Below are 8522 nucleotides of genomic sequence, written 5' to 3'. Positions count from 1 at the left end.
CCCCCCCCTGCCCTGGCACTGCCTGCCCTGCGCTGCCGTGCCGTGCCCGTGGCGCGCCGTGCCCACGGCCCCGTGCCGTGCCACGGGTAAAGGCAATCCCGAGCCCCTGTGCCATCCCTGCTACACAGTTGGTGCAGCCCCTGCTGTGACTCGGCAGGGAACCCCCAGGTGTCCCCGTCACGCAGCCAGGAGCACCCCATGTTGTCACATAGTAAAGGATGCCCCAACTCCTTTTGCCATCCCCGTCAAGCAGCTAATGCCGTACCAGCCCTTGTGCTGTCTCTGTGCCACCACTAAAGTCACCCCAAGCCCCTGTCTGCTCCCTGTCCCACTCCCAAGGACATCCCATGCCAAGGCCCTATCCTTGAGTGTGCGAGGAGGGAGGGTGGCTGGCTCTTGGTGATGTGCCAGTGCCCACGAGCCACCTCTGGGGCTGGGACGCTGCAGAGGAGTCACTTCCTCCCGGCGTGACCTGGCTCATGGGAACACCTCTGCTCAGGTGACACCCTGTGACCTCCTGTGGGGAAGTCAGAAGCATGCCGGGGTGGTGACATGTCCCGGGGCGTTTTTCTAGGTGGATTGAGGACAATGTTATTTCACAAGTGCCTGGCTGTGTGGTGGCACTGAAGGCACAGCCAGCTAGCGCTGTCAGCCGTCACACTGTCCTACTTCCAGCGGCCTGGAAGTTGTTATTGCATCAGCATTAAACCCGGCTCAAACAGTCCTGGCAGCTAGGGAATGTCACTTTTAATGCTGCTAATTCTGCAGCTGACTTGAGTTAATTTTGTTCTTGTTCGATTGTTTGGGGGTGATGGTTTTCCCCCAAGGCTGTATCGTGCTGGTTTAAGATTGCCTGGAGAGCAAGTACTCTGATGTCAAATTATGCTTAATATATAGTTCATTTATATTTATTGCATTAGTCTGCAGTGCTGGAGGAAGTTTCCACTTCACCTTTCTGGGCTGCCCGCAGGTGAAATGTCCGAACTACGTGGCTGCTCTCAGTGTTGTCACTGTGCTGTGCTGGGCTGCACGTGTGAGTGTTTGTCCCGCTCCCCAGTTGACTGTGGGAGCCTGTGCCCAGCCCTGCAGCCAGGACCAAGGACATTGGGAATGCTGCCTTCAAAGGCCTGCTCCAAGCCCCTCTCCAGCTCCCATCACAAGCACGGGCTGTGGTTCTTGGAGAGCTGCTCCGTGGCTGAAGTGGCTCGAGTGCATCAGAGCGACCAAGCACAAATCCTTCTGATTTACACTCGGACCTGTGTTTTGTTTATATCTGGATTATGCTCCTGGATGTTTCCAAACCCAGGATGGTGCAAGGCTGCTCTCAGGCTGGTGAGTGTTGTTAAAGGGGCTTCCCTGAGGCACAGCATAAACCCCTGAGGGTCCTGGCTTTGTAATGTGGAGAGGTCCAGCCCTGCACCACCCTTTGAGACCTTTGCAGCTGGTGGGGGTGAGTCTTTTGGCAAGACTTTGAAGTCCAAGTTTGCATCTGCTGTGGTTAAATGTGGCCTCTTCCTCCTCCTCCTTTTTCTCCTCCCCTAAATGGATCTTCCTCAGGGTCAGCAGCTCCAGCACTCATCAGAGGAGGAAGCGTCCCCTCTGCCTGTCTCCTTGCCCTGTGACATGGCTGGGCTCTGCCCTCCCCAGCCTTGCCCCGAGCCTGTCCTGAGCCTTTCCCAGGCATCAGCATTTTCTTTGTTGGGCGTTATAAGGGCCCCTGTGTGCACTGACTGCGCTGACATTTAAGAGCAGAGTTTGAGAGTGCAGTAAGAGGTGTGCGGTCATTGCCTGGATCCCCCTTTCAAGGACAGTTGGTTAACCTAGTGCTCCTGTTGTTTTCTTCTCACTTCTCTATGTTTCAGATGTAATTGAAAATTCCTGATTGTGGTGCTGTTTGCTTTTCCTGCCAGCACTCTGGCGGTGTGTGACCTGGTTAGTACTGCTCTGCCTGGGTCCCTCAGAATTTTAATGTGAATTTTGGAGCTTAGTGGTGCTGTGGCTGTGGCTGAGCGCAGCCAGTCCCCAGCTGTATCAGCCTGTGGAAGCACCCTCTGGACAGCAAGTGAAGGAGTGTTGAATATCATCTTTATGGGAATTACCAGGGAAATACAGTGTTTTCCTTTAAGTAGCTTGCGATTAATCTGATTTAAAGCGAGGAGATCTGCAAGATGCCCCTGTCTGCGGCTATCTCATGAGAGCGGCGCGTGTGACAGCCAGATACACGATCCTGGCATCTGAGATAGCGCTTGTGCCAGCTCACCCGGGACCAACAAAATCTGAGCGTCAGCGAGCAGATGGCTAAAAACAAAGCGTGGAAAGGACTGAAATTCCCCTCATCTTGGCCGTCACCTGTCCCTGTGGTTAAACACGCAGCTGGCCTCGCAGCTGAGTATGCGCGGTGCCGGGCTGTGCCGGGGCTGGGTGCTGCTTCCATCTCCTCCCGTTTGCCACGGAAGGGATGAAGGGCTGTGGGTTGGTGCCAGCCAGGAGAGGGTGAGCTGAGCAGGAGATGGTGCTGGTGGCCGAGAGGAGGACGCGGTGATGCTCGGCGGAGATGCTTTGTGCCCGGCAGCCAGGTAGCGCGGAGGTGGAACCAACTCGGTGCTGGGTTTCCTCGCTTTGTCCTTGGGAAGTGGAGAAAGAAGCTGGCTTTGCCATGGAGCTGAAGCTCCTCTGGAAGGCTGTGGGGTTTGGGGGTGCCTGACCTGCCCTGTGCAGCACCCTACACCCCAGAAATGTGAGCTGTGGGGTGGGGAGCGCTGGCATAGCTGGAATAGTCCGTGGTGGCGTGGGCTGGTGGATCTGGTTACGGCAGGATGCTGCGGCTGTGAGATGTGCTGTAAGTGAATTCCAAGCCCTCTGTTTAGCTGGAATTACAGTTTCTCTCAAGGAAAGATTCTGGAGTCACGTGGGCTCTTCTCCTCGCTCCGCTGCACTGCCTTCCCTGGTACCTTGGGAAATGGGAAGGGAGCTGCCGGCAGCAGTGGGGTCCTGCCATGGAGGGCGGTGAGCACGGAAAGGCAGCAGTGTCAGGGTGTGCAGCAGAGCGCTGAGATGGGGAAGGGGCCCTGGGGCATCTGGAGTTCCTGGGGCATTGGTCACCTCATCCCTGCATGCCCAGGTGGGGGCTGGATTGGCATGGGTGCCATGCTGCAGGCTCCTGACATGATTTGGGTAAAGGCAAATTGCTACTCCTTCCCTGCTTTCAGCTTGTGCTGCTGCTGCTGCAAAAATGGCACCTCTGTCTGTCCCAGAAAAACTCCCTGCAGCTATGGAGGTGATGGGGCAGCTCTGTCCTGCTGTCTCAAGCCGTGTTTAAACCCTGCTGGTTCCTCGTCCCTTTCTTGGGATATTCCCTAAAACCTCAGCAGAAGGAGAATGGAAAATAGTGAGCAAAGTCCAGAGTTTGTCCTGGTACATCTCTTTCCACCTGTGGTAGATCACGATGGGCAGGAGGTAAAAATTGGTGATTCCACAGCCCCAGGAAGGTGAAATGTTACATGGTCTGTGCATCCATGTCCCCTCCTTTAGCGTGAGGATGGGATCTTGGTGCCGAAGCAGGGAGGTGCAGTGGGGGCAGTTGTGTCTCCCCAAGAGCCCCTCTACCACCTCTGTGTCCTCATATTTCGTTTTTAAATTTTTACTTGGTCGTATTTCCCTATTGTTAGAAAGTGCTTGTTTGGCTCTGAAGAGGCTGGATGTTCCTCCTCTGGCCAGGGCAGGCCAGGCAGAGTGTCAGTGTTTAATTTTAACTGCTCAGGCAAGGACAAAACCGCAGCGTGTGTGTGTGCGTGCGCCTGCTGGGGACCTTTGAACTGTCTCCATCTGCTCTGGGGCCCGACAGCATTTGGGGAGGTGATGTCTCTCCACAAACCCCCCGATGGCATTGTGACAGCAGCCCCTGAGTGACGAGAGGCTGCTTCCTTGGAGAGTGGTGCTGCCTGAGATGGGGACTTCAGGGTTAACTCTGGGACAGGTTGTCACTGAAGAAGATCATAAATAAATGCGAAGTTTATGAGGCTGAAAAGCCTTTGAGTAGAAGAGTTGATGTTTAAAGCTTTAGGTGAGAGCAGTAAGTGCTGCTTGTTGGAGTTTGCCCTGTGATTTGGCTTGTAAAGGAGCTGCAAGAGCAAAGGGGAAACCTGTGTCCAGCTCTGCCTGCAGGCACCACCATGGCAGCAGCTGCATCTCCTGGGTGGGGGAACAGCCCTTCCAAAGGGCTGGATGGGTGCACAGAGGGCTGGGGATGTCTGTCTGTCTCACTGGGCAGGGGCACTCCCCTGGCACGGCAGCAGTGCCTGCTCTCGTTGGCACAGACATGCCAACATCCCTCCTGGAGGAGGTGGGTCTGGATGCAGCATCCCTGTGCACCCCTGTGTTCTGTCAGCTGGGCACGGTCCCACTGGCTGGGTTTTGGCCCCCAGAGTTTGGGGCAGAGCCGATGCTGAGCTCCCCCAGCTCAGCAGCGTTCAGGGCTGGGTGGTGGTGCTGGGCTGCACCTTCCCTGCGGAAGGGAAGGAGGGGATGGAGTTTGCCTTTCGGTGCCAGCAGTGCCACGGGCTGTGCCCACCATGGGGGCGAGCACTTCAGCACGGAGGTGGCCCCCAGGCTGGTTGTGGGTGATCAGTAGCCTCAGGTAGAAGCAACGGCGGCAGCAGGGCAGGCAAGAAACCCTCATTAGGTGTCTGGATAGAGCCAGAAGTGCCCTGCGGGGCCTGAATTCATTTGCATTGTAAGTCTATTGAAATCTGGTTGGGGTTTGTTTTCTTTCTATTTCCCTGGAAAGACACTTCTGTGCAGAGGGGCTCTTTGTTCCTCGGGTTCCTCCTCCCCTTCTGCCCAGCCGTGCTGCCAGTTGGGATCCCAGTGGATGGCTCTGCTCTGTCTTCTGCTGGATGCTGTCTGCTGTGGCCAACCCTGCAGCAGTGATCGCAGGGAGAAGCTTTCCTCTGTGCTGGCAGGGAATTCATATTCCCTTTGGTTAGAGAGGAGAGCCTGGGTTAGCCAGGGCAGCTCACCAAGTGTCCCTCCACCCCAGAAAAGTGGCACCTATGCCCCCTTGGTTCATGGTATTGCTGGGGTTTTCTTCCCACTGAGGTCACCTGGAGCAGGGGCCGGGAGCCAGCCCGAGGGAACACGCAGAACTCACCCCATCCCCAAGAGACATCTTTGAGCAGGCTTGGCTTTCCCACCCGAAATTACTTTATCAGTGTTTGCTAAGCAGGATAATTGGCATGTGTAGATCAGTAGCAGCAGCACTTCTTGGCTCCCTTGGCTGCAGCCAGAGCGGAGCCTGGCCAGCCTAAGCAGAATCCCAGAGGACTCCTGCAGATCTGCCTCCAGATAAGTCCCAGCTGTAAAGTTCAGGGATTGTTTGAAGATCTGGCAGATAGGGAGAGCTTTGTGCTGGGATGGGGCTTTCTGCCATGGAGGGGTTTTGTTCCGTGGGCGGTTTTTGTTCGGAGGCTTCGAACCAACACCTCCTCCTCCTACTCTGCAGCTCCTGTGCTGGGAAGCAAACCTGGCCCAGCCTCAGCACCAGGGCTGGGGGGAGAGGAGCAGCTGGGGGCTGTGGCAGATACAGGCACGGCTGCCTCCCTCTCAGAAGAGAACCACGATGCAATAGCTGGCCCAGGCCTTCAGCTGAAGTTAAAAGCTTTTTCTGACCAGCCACCACCTTTCATTCCTTCTCCATCTGGTATTTAGAGAGGCCGGGGGCAGTGCTGCTGTGGTTGGGTCTCTGCCCTCCTCCCCACACTTGCTGGGCTCTGGCATCCTGCCTGGCACAGCAGGATGCTCCAAGTGACCGCCCTGTGCTCCAGGCACCTCTCAGCTGTGCCCCAGCGAGTGCAGCTTGGGGCCGATGCAGCACAGACCTCAGGGTTTCAATTCCACAGGGAAGTGATACTGGAAGTTTAGTGCTGGACTGAGGAGCAGCATGTTTAGGACACCCAGCAGGAAGGACCTTCCGTGGTCCTTGGCAGGGAGGCTGGAAACATTTTCATTTATTCCTCTCCTCCCTCTCTGCCACCTCTGGCAAGGGGAGAGCTGCTGCTCTGCACCAGCAAGGGAGAGCCTGGACCTCCTGAGAGCCCTGGAGGAGGCTGGGGAAGGCACTGGAGGAGCTGGGGAAGCCAGGCTCTCCTCTGGCATCTCCCACCTCAGCCCCAGACTCTGCAGCCCTGGTTGTGTTCCTGCCATGGCTCCAGGACACAGAGGCTTCCTCTCTGCCAAACCAAAGCGCTCTGGCTGCTCTTTTAGTCCTTAGCTTCTTTAGCCACTTGCATAATGCTCCCCAACCTCACTCTCCCAATTCCTCTCTCCCTGTGGGAAAACACCCCCAGTGTTGGGAGGTGCAGGTGGCTCTGGAACTGCTGTCTGGTTGCTGCCAGCCCTGGGTGCCCACCACCAGCCCCTGCCCAGCCCTGGGCGAGCACTGGGGCTCCTGCAGCTCCTGTGGCTGCGACTGGAGGACTCTTGCACAAGAGCCCAGAAATAGCGATGCGTGGGCTGGCGGGCAGGGGCTGGGCAGATGCCAGGCAGACAGCCAGACACCAGGCAGGCTGTGCAGGGCTGGCTGGTGGTGGGGAGGAACCATGGAGCTCAGCTCTCGGTTCTTGCCGCAGGGACGCTCCCAGCTGGAGCTGGGGGTGGTTGGCGGGGGTTGAGAACATGGTTGGCAGCATCTCCTCACACAGGACTGGTCTCTGTCACCGAGGGCTGATGGGTGCCAGGGTGTGGGTGGGTGCTCCCCCCAGCCATGGGGGAGAGGAGGAAGGTTCAGCTGCTCGGCAGGTTTTGAGGTTTTGTTGTTGTTGTTTTAGCAAAGGTGAAAAGAACACGAAAACCAAACTAAAAATACAGCCCAGCGGTTTGGTGGGGCTGTTTGGTGTGGGCTGTGCATGGGCCTCTGCCTGGGTTGGTTGTGCAGCACAAGGTGGTCCTGATTTGGCCTTCCCAGGACACTCATCCAGCTGTGGGGCACTTGTCCGCCTGGTCCTCCTGGCCATGGCACTGCCAGGACCTGCTGTGTGGTGCCAGGCTGGGGGTGACCAGCCTGGGGAGGGCTCCAGGGGGTCTGGCAGCTCATGCAAGTGCTCAGCTCATGCCCTGTGTTGGATAAAGAGGCAGATGTGCAGAGGGGGGCATGGTGGCATGGAGAAGCTGGTGCCGTGGGTGGGAGTGGCCAGGAAGTGTATCCGGCTGGGGGAAGCATGTGGAAAAAGCCCCTGCCTGTATGCAGGGAGCTGTGCATGGAAAACCAGCTGCCTGCTGCCCCCGTGGCTCTGCAGCCGCGGCGCCAAGGGGGAGCAGCTGCATCTTGTGCTGGTGCTGGTGCTGCAGCAGGGCTCCCCAAGGCATGAACGGAGTGTGGTTTCCTGCCATGATCAAGGCTGATGCTCTCAGTTAAACCTCTGTCACCTTCCTGGCAGGGCCTCGGGCTCTGAGGGGCTGGGGGGTGCAGGGTTTGCTGTGGAGTATGGAGGAAACTCTCCATCAGAACCTTTAAGGGACAAAGCGAGGACGTGCTCAGCTTGAGCCAAAGCAGGAGTGAATGGGGGAGGGAGCTGGTGCGGGATGGACAGCAGCAAAGACATTGTGGCCACCCGTGGGCTGGGCTGGCGCTGCCTGTGCCGATGTCTTGGGGACAAGGGGAGTGTTGGCTCCCCGAAGCAGCTGGGAGCAGGGCAGGGGGAGGGTGGGCAGTGGCAGCTGAAGGGCTGCACCCTGTGCCCCTGGCTCAGCACGGGTGACTCACAGCCCGTGGGTGCAGGGAGCTCTGGGTGTCCTTGCCACACCGGGGCTGGATGCAGCCCCCAGGCAGGCAGGGCTGAGCCGGGGGCAGCGGTGGCTCCTCATCCTGGATGCCAAGTGCCAACGGCTCCCTGTGCTCCAGCCATGCTGAACCACAGCTTTGGCATTGCTGGGCTCCTCCAAAATGCTGCGTCCGAGCCTCTCATGGACACCCCTGGGAGCGGGAATCAGGTGGTGGCAGTGCCCCGGCAGGGTCCCCTCAGGTCTCCCACCCGTGTCCTGGCACTTCTCGCTCCAATGGCTCTACCTTCCCCGTGTGCCCGCTAGAGCATTATCCCTCCTGCCCGGCTCCCATCTGGCCCCGGTGCCCGGTCCAGGCCCTTCCCCGCACCCTGGCCCCGCGGGCAGGATGCGGCCGGGGGCGCTGGCAGGGAATGCTGCCCGCACTGCCCGGACGGGGCAGCGGTGCCGGCACAGGCTGAACCAGGGCAGTCTCTGCACTTGAACGCTTGGCTGGCGCCCTGACATATTGGGGTTGATGACTCTGGCACTTCGTATTTCCTTTGGCTACATGCAGCTGGGGGGGGGGGTTTAACCCCTGCCTGCCCGCGTCCCGCTCTGCCAGCCCCAGTTGTGTGGGGCAGGGCTGCTCCCGGCTCCTGGAGGCCCTGGTTCCCAAAACCAGGGTGAGCAGGGCCGGGAAGAGCCTGTGTCCTTCAGCCGCAGCGGCTTTTGGGGGTGGCGGGGGGTTTGTGTGGGGGGGGGGA

Source organism: Corvus brachyrhynchos, unplaced genomic scaffold (genome assembly GCF_000691975.1).
Source record: "Corvus brachyrhynchos isolate BGI_N302 unplaced genomic scaffold, ASM69197v1 scaffold283, whole genome shotgun sequence".
Taxonomy (NCBI): domain Eukaryota; kingdom Metazoa; phylum Chordata; class Aves; order Passeriformes; family Corvidae; genus Corvus; species Corvus brachyrhynchos.
Note: the sequence above shows the minus strand (reverse complement) of the source record.